This window comes from Vulpes lagopus, chromosome 5 (assembly GCF_018345385.1).
Source record: "Vulpes lagopus strain Blue_001 chromosome 5, ASM1834538v1, whole genome shotgun sequence".
Classification (NCBI taxonomy): domain Eukaryota; kingdom Metazoa; phylum Chordata; class Mammalia; order Carnivora; family Canidae; genus Vulpes; species Vulpes lagopus.
The window spans coordinates 92,085,540-92,098,692 of NC_054828.1; positions in this window are offsets into that span (position 1 = coordinate 92,085,540).

The following is a 13,153-nucleotide window of genomic DNA, read 5'->3' on the forward strand; positions in this document are numbered from 1 at the left end:
CATGCATCCCTCTCATTTCTACAAGCTTTTATGTTATATGTCTGTTGTGGACATTTATATCATAAACAGTATTAATCAGTTACATATATCCGAGAACGCCTTTCAATCAATAATATGACTCAGATTAAGGAAACAATAGTACCCAGGAATCTGTCCTTAGTCCACTGAAAGTATGCCTTTAACATTTGATTCAATGCTTGCTACGCATTCCCTCACAGTAAAGCTTTACCATCTCCCTGGTCAGATTTAGGTTCACACTAGAAGCTGGCCAAAAAATATTCTTCCTTTGTGTTATTGTAGTTAAAGGATGTGCACTTCAACTCTTCCAAGCCCAAAGTCCTGTAAAAGCCTTGGAAAGCACCTCTTTCATAATCAAAAATATCCCTTGCCAACTCTAAGGACACGTTTCAAGTTAGTGGGAGCCTGACAACTACAGTCTAGTGGATTTTTTTACCCCTGAATTTTTAGGAAAGAATAGCTGCTAACCTCCTAGCTATTCAAAATTTAGTACAGGGACCCTCTTTGCCAAAGGTAGAGAAACAGCTGAAATCTATGTGTTCTGAGTTGAAAGAGTTCATTTAGGATAGAGGATTCCCAGTTTGGGCAGAAATGAGAGGAAGAGTGCTGTCTAGCAAAACCTTTTACTCTTCTTGGACCAGAAGATGAAATTCCACTCATGCATGCCAGCCATAGCCAGATACTTAATATAAATATTACATTTTGTCTTTTCTTGGTTATTTCATGTCTCAGAGACAAAAGGCATGAAAGAGATTGCAAAGGAAGAGCATTCAAGATATTGCAGATAGAAGCTACTATTACTATAGGGTTTTTTTTTTTCTTTAAGATTTTATTTATTTATTCTTGAGAGAGAGAGAGAGAGAGAGAGAGAGAGACATAGGCAGAGAGAGAAGTAGGCTCCATGCTGGGAGCCTGACCTGGGACTCGATCCTGGGACTAAAGGATCATGCCCTGGGCCGAAGGCAGGGGCTAAACCACTGAGCCACCCGGACTGCCCACTATAGGGCTTTAAAAGACATTGATGTTGATGTTTGGAGATTTGGGTCACACTCCATCACAAAAAAATTTTCATCACTTTGGCAACTCATTCCATTCACTGGAGTCTTGTTTTTCCAACTTAAAATGAAAAGTTTGCCTTAGAAATATAAGATATGCTATAGTTATAATAGTTGCAGTAGTATGAATAGTTCAGTGGTAATGTAATTTAACTGAGTTAAAAATCATTTACCTAAAGTGCTGTGGACAATAGTGCTTTCCAAAACTTCTATTCCTTAAGACATATTGTTATAAAATGATATCTTAAGATGCTATGGTTGGAGGGTTGCTGGTTAAGTTATTATTTTGGCTACCCTTTTTTCAAGGTATCTGATAAGCTAATCAAATGCCACAAAAAATCAACCTCAGTGGAATGGATTTGGTAGCACTGCCTTGTGCCAAAAAAGGTCCCAAGAGCTGGTGCAACTGGGCACAAGGGTGACTGAACAGGAACATTATGTAAGCTGGGCAGTCAGTTTGTTGAAACTGTGAATGTTGATCTCTTGGAAGAAGGATTCTGGGGAGGGAGCATCTGCTAAAATATAGACATATTGGGAAAATCTTGAAGTGTTGGTGGAACACACATCTCTTCCTTTAGAAAGAAGATGAAGAGAGACTGAGGTGCTGGACTGGTGGAGAGAGTAAGCTGTAAAATATAAGCTGAAAAAGACCTCATTAAGACAGTAAACAAAAATTGTCATAGGTCAAATATCAGATTACATTTTATCAACAAAGCAAGAAGATACCTTATCTGCTTTTGAAATGGCAGTTTCGCATCACAAATTGTGTCAACTAAGAGGTAAAAATCTTCTTGTCCAGGGGAGCAAGGTCTAACAGCTTTATCACTATTTAGACTAAAACCTTCTTAGTCCCAGCAGGTAGAAAGCTATTACATTTTATCCCATGGTTAGAGAATTTCTAATAATATACAGATGGTCCCCAATTTATATCATGGTTCCAATTTATGCTCTTTTTTTTCTTTACCATGGTGTGAAAGCAATACTTCAAATTTTGAATTTTGATCTTTTCCCAGGCTAGTAATATGCAGTATGGTACTCTCTCATGGCTTTGAGCAGTAGCAGGGAGCCCCAGCTCCTAGTCAGCCATATGATCACAAAGCTAAACAACCAATACACTTATAATCATTCTGTTCTCATACAACCATTTTATTTTCCCTTTTAGTACAGTATTCAGTAAATTACATGAGTATTCAACACTTTATTTTCAGTAAGGTCTATGCCCAATGTGGGGTTTGAACTCACAACCCCAGGATCAAGGATCATATGCTCTGCTGAATGAGTCAGCCAGGCACCTCTCAACACCTCATTTTAAAATAAGCTTTGTGTTACATGATTTTGCCTGGCTATAGGCTAGTGTAGGTGTTCTGAACACATGTAGTGTAGGCTAGGTGAAGCCATCATGCTCAACTGCTTAGATGTATTCATCACATTTTTGACTTACAACAGTTTCTATTTACAATGGGTATAGTGGGGCATAATCCCCTGTAAGTCTACAGAGGAAGCTCTGTAGTTTCATACAGAAATTCATGAGCACGAATATTTCCCCCATATGTATTTACTTGGAGGAAACATACAGATAGCCCACCATCATAAATCTGTCAGAAAAGCCTTCAAATCAGCTTCCTGAGTGATCTTTTAAAATTATTTTGGAAACATAGTCCTTTAGTACAAACCAAATATTATCAGATTTGATATATAAATTAAATTCAGTATCAAACTTTCTGCATCTTGAATAAAACCTATTATCACAGAAAATTATATTTTTATATGCCAACAAACCAAACTTTCTTTTTTGTATTTCAGTTACGATAATTTTTCAAAAATAGTCAACTAATGGTCAAAGTGTTAATGAAATATCTAAGTAATTTCTATGCTTTGATTGCAAAACTTGAGAGAATACATAGTACTTACCTAAACTCTCTGAAGATAAAATCAATCAATAAGGGACACCTGGGTGGCTCAGCGATTGAGCATCTGCCTTCAGCTCAGGGTGTAATCCCAAGGTCCTGGTATCAAGTCCCACATGGGTTCCCCATGGGCAGCCTGCTTCTCCCTCTGCCTGTCTCTGCCTCTTTCTGTGTCTCTCATGAATAAATAAAATCTTTAAAAACATTAATCAATAAATACAAGAATTAATTCCAAATTTTGAATTTGAACATGAAAATTGGCTCACATTAATTTAAGGATAAGTCAAATAATCAGAAGGCATTCTGAAGGGTTTAAAACAAAAGAAGCGGGGCAGCCCAGGTGGCTCAGCGGTTTAGCGCCACCTTCAGCCCAGGGCCTGACCCTGGAGCCCCAGGATCCAGTCCCACGTTGGGCTCCCTGCATGGAGTCGGCTTCTCCCTCTGCTGTGTCTCTGCCTCTCTCTCTCCCTGTGTCTCCCATGAATAAATAAATAAAATCTTTAAAACAACAACAACAACAACAAAAAGAAGCTTAGAGCACTGTTGGAAGAACAGGGAACAGGGAGAGTGAAGGTCAGAAGAGGTGCCCCTAAGGACCTCAGCCTACAGAACACAAAGGGGTGAATTTTAAGAGCTTGCCTAGAAGAGATTCTCAGGAACTTCTGAGAAGATACAAGCATCTGTTTTTTCACATGGTAGCTTCTCCACAGCTTGCCCCTGAAGCCACTGTGAAATATGAGAAGCCAGGATTTTTTCCACCAACTCTCTCTGCTGCAGCATCTCTAAACCCAGAAGCTGTTTTGAGTCTCACACCTCCCCCTCTATCTTTTGTAGCTACCTCTGAAGAGCTGTACCCTTGTCTCCTTTTTTGCCCTCAAATCTCACTGAACTCTTCTCACTGACAAATTCTAACCTGGAACCACATGGGGATAGTAAATCAGAACTTACCTTTCTGGATCTCCTCTTCTTCCATGCTCTTCCCACCAAACCAATAGGAACAGATTTCCAGGGAGCTCCTACAGACAAATTTGAAAGGAATGGCCAATTCTGTCTACATTTTTTTTCATACCACTATAACAGATTTAGGATTCCAAATTTATGCAAATACATTTTAGGTCAAATTCCACTACTGAAAATTTTGTCATGATTGATATTTGAACTTTTGAAAAGTAAAATCACTTTTTTTTTAAGTGATACACGTATTTTTGTTTGGTGATGCTATTTCTGTTTCCCTGACCCTCTCAATTTGGAGTATGTTAGGCTTCAATGTGCTTTGATGAGATCCCAAGAAACCACTGATGTGCCTCTTCCATAGGAAGTCTTAATGCCCAGGAGATGGGCAGACTTGACTAGATTCCAATATAATAGGTCTGTTTTATTTTATACAGTAACTGGTGGAGCAAACAAGAAAAATGGGCCAGAGACCATGAGTATTATTCACCTGTGTTTCCATAGACCATCTGAAACTACTTCAAAAGCTATGAAAAAGTTAGTTGAAATAGAAATACAAGCAACCCAAGTGAGAAATTGTCTAGCTCTTAAATCTTTTAGAGATGTTCTCTCAAATAAAAGTCACATAAAGTGTTCACAGTCAGATATTACTTTGGGTTTGAATTCTTTTGAGACTGATAAAAAAAATGCCCACCTCTTCACAAAATTATAACTGCCAAGCCAGCGCATCATTTAACTGGCAGGGAATGCAATAAATGGGGGACATATTCACACAGGGGGGTTACTAATGGCAAGGATACTTAGCCTCTTAGCTGAATTCAGTCCAGGTTTGTAGTGGCTAAATACTATTAACATCAAAATTCCTATGTGAGGGTTCTGTGCTTCATGAGTTATTGGTTCCAACTCTTCCCTGAGAGAGGTGCAATAAAGGCAATACAGAAATGATGAGCTCTGTGGTCTTCCTAAAGCAGAGCCCAAACATTCAGAGATAATATCCTTTCCTCTGAGGTTGACTGGCATGGTCCAGTGTCCAACAATTGCTGTTTGTCCAAAATAAGGACAATAACACTAGTAATTCATGCACGTAAAGGACTACTGTTAATACAGCACTACCAACAGAAGAGCTTAGGTGAGAAAGAAGACTCCACTATGCTTTGGCAAACCAAATCTCCCTAATATAAGCATCACTATTAAGAAATTGAGTCTTGAAGTTCTTCCATGGAAAGATGTTTACCAAGGTTGATTATTATATTCTTTGCCTTTTGCCTTTTGGAAATTTCCAATCCAAGCAAAAGAAAGAAAATGTGGGGGAAATGAATAAAAGACATAAAAAGAAAAAAAAAACATAATGCCCTTTTTAGACAGCACATTTTCCTTAAATGTTGGACTAATAGTGACAAGAAGCTTTCTTACTACTAGTAGATTGTAACTAAAGCAGATTTTTTAAAAACTTTCTACAAGACTAAAGCTCATCTCAATAATATCTAAATAGGGGATATATAGAAAAAATCATGAGACTATTTTATAAAATTTGAGGTCATTAAACATAACTCATATATGCTCATAAATTTTGGGGTGGTACTATTTTCTATGTTCTGAAACTGATGTTTTTTTTTTCCTTAACATTTCATAATCAAAATTAAATGAAAGGTAAATTAAGAATTTACTCATCAGTGTGCCAAAATGGACTACAGAATAAAAATAAACCCTTCATATCTTGGACCCTGCACTTCGGCAATACTGTTAGATCAGAGAAACAATATGATCAACTGCCTGAAAGTTACCAGGAAGCCAAAGTGCATCAGTAAACTCTTTACTTCTTGTCTAAGAGAGAGTGACACCAGTCTTTGGGACAGACTCTGTAGAGAGAAACTCAAGAGTTTGGGGAAATACAGATACATTAATTCCAAAGCATCTAAATATCTTAGTGTTTTGTTCTATGTAGAGAAAGTTAGTTTTTATGGCAATTATGATAAGAGAATTTTCGTCCTATTAAGTTAAAACACTGACCTTTGTAAGTTTAAAAAAAAAAAGGAAAGAGTTTTACTCCATTTTTTGATATTTGACTGCTGACAGCTTTTAAAACTCTCCTTTTTTTTTTCTTTTATCTGTCCCACATCTGGGCAAGCTGACAAAAAGGCCCTATGTTCCCTCCTTTGTAACCAGAGAAAGATTTAAACCATTCTACTTTCTAATCACAATTAAAAATGAGGTTCCTCCCTCCACTCGTCAAGCCATTTTGGACTTGCTTGAGACACTTGCCCTGTTCTCCTCAGAGACCTCAACTATGCCAATAATAAACTTTTTCAATCTCTCTTAGTGTGTGTGGTGTCATCAGTACCACACCCAAACCAAAATTTGGGTAGGGATTCATCTACATCTGCAGGTGACAATAATAAAACTTTCTGCTATAATTCTTCACATAAAATTGCAGGGTTTTAGGGAAGATGAGCAATGACTTAACAAGGTGTAGTAGCTGTGAGGAAAAAAGTCTAAAAAGTGGTAAGAATTCGAAGAACTTATAATATGTAAATTTTTCCAAGATGCATCAGATTTCATTCTTTACCAATTGAAATCTGAGTCTTATAATCAAAATATTAAACAGCTATGATGTTTGGAATTTGTTTTCCCTAGTGACTTATAAATGAATGGTGCATTTTAAAAATAAATGACACTTAGTTTTGATAAAATAAAGTAGTAATATGCCATTTTAAGAGCTGCATTTTTAACAGAAGAGGATCTATGTTTGAGTACAGTCTATGTCTAAATCAGGAAAGGATAACTTTGAGGCCATTTCTTGTGTAGACTTAGTTTCCTAGAAAGCATGAATGTAGTAAAATTCTGATATTAGCCATTAGGGTAGCAACATGAAACAGGAGCAAAGGAAAAAGAATGAAACTTCTCCCAGGTACTATCAAACCAACACTGGGGTAAGGAACCATATCTGGATAAAAAGAAAACTTCAAAATGTGTAATTAATAGGTCAAGATAGATAGCCTGGGTAGCTCAGTCAGTTAGGTGTCCTACTCCTGTTTTAGGCTTGGTCATGATCTAAGGGTCCTGGGGCTCAAGCCCTGCATTGGACTCCGAGCTCAGTGGGACATCTGCTTGAGGATTCTCTTTCCCTCTCCTTCTTCCCCTCCCCCCACTGTGCACACATCTTTCTCTAAAATTAATAAATAAATAAATATATATATTTATATATATATAAATCAATCAATTGATCAATCAATAAAACAGGTCAAGGTAGAGTTTCCAAAGGGTAATAAAATAAGTCAAGATAATAAATCTGTCATCCAGCTTCCCATGATGAGGTGGAGTTCAGAAGGACTTCTGGACCTCTGTTTTATTAGATTTTTTGGTTCATTTATGCAATCTAAAATGTCAAGACTCCTAATAAAATATAATATGGTAAGCATAAGAATAGCTAACATAAAGAGCTTTTGTGATAATTAATATTTTAAATGTAAAATATTTACCCTAGGGTGGTCCATGCTAAGGATTAAATAACAATAGTAACAATCTGAAAATAACCTGAGGGGTTACGCCATATTTGTGCTGGCAGTGAATTCTGGATCTATCTGAAACCAAATTACTTGAGGATGGGATGATGAGGAATGGTGAAACCCAGCAATTGTGGGTTAGGCTTTCAAATCAGGTTTGAGTAACTGCCTTAATATTAAGACCTACTGTGTGGCAGTTTCAACACAGCTGATATGCTTGTTTAGATAAAAATTGTTTCATTGCTTGAAACAGAATGAAATATACAGCAGTAAAATATGAATGCCATGTTTTACACTCACTGGACAAGTCTTCTTTTGTTGGTTGGAAGGATGGGCCAATCAAGTTGAAATTTAAAGATTGTGAAAACCTAAGTTATATTCTCTAATTCAGCTTATGTAGCAATAAAGCTGATAGTTTGGAACTATATAAATTCTTGCATGATTTCTAAATGAATTCAGAACTCAGACAGAAAACAGATAAATTTGACCCCTAGATACCCGAGACATTGATTTCTTGCTGTGGCTAAATGGTTCCACAGCCATACATTTATAGCTCCTCAAATTCAACCACACTTCTCTCTTCCCTTGAAATTGCTTCTCCCTCTTCACCATCTATTGCAGTATTTTTTTTACTCAATATCTCCCTCTGTTAATATGGTTCAGAACAAAATAAGCATGAAGTATATAGCTATAACTATATACTTGAATTCTTAAAACATATCCCTTCCTCCCTTTCCTATTAACACCTAATCCATGTCCTAATTATCTGACACTTAGATTTTGCATTTTAATTCTAGCTAGTCTATGTGTCCCTAGATTTCAGCTGCTCTGTTCATTTCTACCCTTCACCACCAGTTATCTTTCCCAGAACACTGTCCCCTTTTCTCTCCGGTAACCACATCAAGATCCAAACTCTGTATCAATCTTAAAAGTCTTTCACAACCTGACCAATTGTCCACAGCCTTATCTCCACCAATACTCATTGACCTTTTTTCCAACCAGTAAGATCAATTTTTTAACTGCCATGTCCTTCAGCTTTCCATACCTTGATTGTGTTACTTTCTCTTCCCTAAATTCTTTCTTTGATTTTCATTACTTGTACAGTGTATTTTTCCTGTTACACTGTGATCCCTCAAAAACAGGAACCAAGATTTCAGCAGAGAAGCTGCTCAATAAATTTCTATTGAATTGAACTAAGTATCAGGCACTTATATAACGAAGTTGACAGGTTTGTCTGAAACTATACACAAACTAAGCAATGTTATTTAATTTCAAGGTTGGGAAACAGGTTCCAATTCATGGCTGATGCTGTTTGAATAGTAGCCAAATTGAGTATTGTGATGAGAAGGATCTCAGGATTTACCAAGATTCAGTTGGAAAATGTGCCATTCTCAGTTACTTATATCAGCTATGTGTGTGGAGTTGGGGGAAAGGTGTTGTTCTATATATTTTCCATTATTGCTGATGAAAAAAATCTTCTATAATTTATTGGCAGGATAATTTAACCAGAAATCTGATGGAGGCATTTAGAAATGATGGTCAGAGGTGCTTAGGGTATAAGGTTGAAGTTCAGACTTGAAGGAGTGTGTATATAGATGCTATTCAGAGCCATAAAATTTAATGAATTCACCTGAAGGGTATGTATATATGGGGAAAAGGACCTAAAACTAGGACTAATGATACTTAAATACTTAGATGTCACTAGAAAAATAGATTTAGTGAGAAAGGACAGCCCCTGAGTAAGGAGGAAAACCATGACTGTGTGGTGTCATGGAATCCAACAGAAAATAATTCTAGAAGAGTGCATGATTATCAATATCAGATAGAATGAGGAGAAGAAAAGTGGAATAAAACTGGAATTTTATAATTGGAATAAAAAATAATAGATCACTGATAAACTTTATAAGCACTATTCTGTAAATTGAGGAGATTGAAGCCAATTGGACTTTTTCAAGGCAATAAGAGAAGACAGAGGAGTAGAGGAAATAATCATTTTCCACTCAAGATACTTTCATGTGAAGAAGAGGGGAGAATTATAGTAGTAGCTGAAGGTGGACATGAGATGAAAGGAGGGGAGTTTTGTGAATGCTCCTTTGTTTATTTTTTATTTATCATTATTATTTTTTAAACAAAATATACTCAAACATATCTGTCGATGCAATGATCCAGGAGAGAGGGAGAGGTTATTACAGCAGAAGGGATATGTTTACAGGAATAAATATTTTAGAGAGAAAGGAGGATAAAGTGGCCTTTATAGTAGCATGGAAACTTACTCCATTATAATATGAAAAAATAAAGAGATGATGATTACAGATGAAACTAGATTAGAGATTTCATTTTGGGATGATGAGTTAGAATATATTTTAAAAGCTTTTTTTAAAGATTTTTATGTATTTATTCATGAGAGACACAGAGAGAGACAGAGACATAGGCAGAGGGAGGAGCAGGCTCCTCTCAGGGGGCCCGATGTGGGACCACGCACTGAGCCAAAGGCAGATGCCCAACCACTGAGCTACCCAGGCATCCTCAAAAGCTTTTGTTTTGTTTTGTTTTGTTTTTTTCATGTAACACAAAGCTGAATCACCTAAAGTAGCAACCCTTGTATTTCATTTTTAAATTTGTTCACAAGCAGCAAAATATTGATAAGGAGCATTTTCTTTTTGTTATAGTAAACTATATTCTAATAGCAACCCTATCACTAATTTGCCATGTGATCATCTGTGAAACGAGATTAGCAAAGAAAACCAAATCATTCCCTTTGCTTCTCAAACTTTCTGTGCAATTTGTAGAAAATAGTTCTAGCCACAACACATTTCCTGAAACTACCTACAACTTTTGTCCTTTTCACTGTGGAGTTTTGATTTCACAGTTCCCAGACAATTCTTTTTCCCTAAAATCATGATTAGAAAGCTTAAAAGCCACTATCAAGCAAGCATATCCAAGTAAAACATTTAAAAAATAATCAATGGCATCTGTTAAATATAAACATCTGTACTATTTACATATGTTCCAAATAAAAATGCTTTGAGGCCTTCAGGTATAATTCTAGAGGAAACCAATTTCTTTTTGTATACTTTTGTTAGGTAACAAGTGTTGGTAAAATTATCAATTCTACCTTAGATGCATTGGTCAATTTTAAACTGGCTTGCAGTTCTGTTATCATATCCTGAAATAGAGATTAGATGGAAATTTTACAAACTATTGCCCCAAATCAAATCCAGTCTGTTGCCTGTTTTTTAAGAAGTTGTGTTATATAAATCATGTCCATTCTGTTTACATACTAAAGAAGAAGGAGGAGGAGGAGGAGGAGGAGGAAGAGGAGGAGAAAAACAAACCAAAACAAACAAACACAAAAACAGAAACTAAAATAGCATCCTTAACAGAAAAATTTTGCTATTCCTGCTTTAGATAATTCTTCTATTTTCTCCTGTTCCTCCCTCTCTTAATCTAAAGCAGTGAGGAGATTTTACTCAAAGCTGTCAGTCAAAAGACGCCTACCTTGAGTTAGAAGGAGATTATATGGGATACTTACTGGGAACAGTGTTTGAAAATTATATAGTAAGGGCAGATGGAAGCTTTAAAATCCCTGTGCAATACTGCATTTCAGCTCATCTGTTATTGTTGCTGTCTAATTTCTGATTTAAAATGGTTTCATCTCTCAAGTTCAGTAAGTGTATATTTGTTAAAATTGGACCCAAATAGCTAATGAAATATTTAAGAGTATCTGCATCTTGGCCAAATAAGCTTGTTTCTGGAATATCTCAGATTCGTTAGAAATTTTTTGAACATACCAATCACCTAAACACCTGTATAACATCAACGCCATCATCATCTGTTAATTCTGACTGTACTGATTTCCTGCAACAGTAAACTGACTTCCTGAACTGAGAACTATTTTATATTCTAGTCACTGTAAAACATAAGTAGACTCTTATCTGCAAACATTTATTGTTTTGTGTTGCAGGCAGAGTCCAGTGAATTTGAAGGTTGTTTTCATGACAAATCATCAATATTTTTGAAGAATTTGTTGCTCTAAAGATGGACATTAATCTAAAAACCTGCCTTAGCAAAATCATTAAGGACACACACACACACACACACACACACACACACACACACACACACACACACACACAGTTCATTAAAAAGAAAGCCAAGGATTTCTGATGGAAAATACTTAATATTTTTACATTTCCCATAAAAAAAACCCATTATGTGAATGAAGCTAAACAAATTATGACTAAGGGGGGCATAAGCAGGATGAAAGAAACAGTGGATTGCAAATGGAAACATCTCCATAGTATTAGCCATAAGAGAGAGAGAAGCAATGTATGTGATGTTTGTAATTATATGGCTCAGGAAAGAAGGTCACTGGTTTGTAGATTTATTGGGTTGATCACCCTTTTTAGCAAATTGTTTTTACCACTCTGACACAAACATAATTACCTTTCCCAGTAATGAACCCAACATATCTATTTTTAGCTTTATGTTGTACATATATACATGTAGGTGTCTGGTATGTATGTGTTCAGTGCATGTGTGTATATACTCAACAGTTATTTCTAATAGGCTCAACTGTCTTTGTTACATTCTCCTTATCCCTAATTTATTTTCTATCTTTCTCATCTGGTGGTAGAAATAAATTACATAAGAGATAGATTATTTAAGGCAGAAATATATTCTAAGATCTTCTTATACACGAGTGTTCATCTAGAGATGAGGATATCAGCCAAGCGGGAAACCAGGTTGACTTGTCCATTGAGCATTCGAATCTTGATTTCGACTCTGGTCATGATCTCATTGTCAGGTGATCCAACCTTGTGTCTGACTCTATGCTCAGTGCTCAGTACAGAATATACTTGAGATTCTCTCTCTCCCTGTCCCTCTTCTCCTCCATCCACTCATGTTCAATGTATAAATTAATTACTTAATTAAAACTGAAAACAAAGCCAAAATATTTGGCAGGAGCATCTTTGCCCATCTTAGCTAATATCTTTTCCTCTGAAGATGACAGCAAATTAGAAGTCCTGAAATGTTAGATCTCCTTAATATCTCTCTCTGTGTGTCTCTGTCTCTTTTACCTCCCTCTCTTTTTCTTCTCTGTCTCCTTTCCTATCATTGGAAAAACAAGACAGAGCACACTGGCTGTACCCTTAAATTAATGATCACTTTAATGGTCACTTTGTGAATTGCTCATGCTAACAAACCTTTTCCTTTTTTACTACTCTAAAAACTGTTCACATTCTTCATAATCTCTTTTCCTGGTGAATGTTTACCATCTTCTAATCCTGCCCTCAAGTCCATCTGTACCTGGATTCTGAAACTGTATTCCTAATTCTTGTAGCTCAAAATCTTGAATTCTGATAGAATTTGCACATTAGGATCTCCACTTCCTTTTATAAATATTCTTCCTTCCAAGAAGTGTAGAGCCTGTATCTTTGTGTATTATCAGACCTCAGTAGGATTCAGATTCAGACTGAAGCCACCTATAAGAGTTAATTATATATATATATATATATATATATATATATTCACACACACATACATACACATATATATATGTGTATATATATATAATTATAGATAAGTCAGGAAAATGTTTATCTAGCAAGTATGAAATTATATTAGAAACCATGTTATAATCCAAACTTTTCTGATACCAAAGTATTCAAAGTAGACCCAATGGTGTCTTTAAAACAATATGCATTTGGGGAAAAAA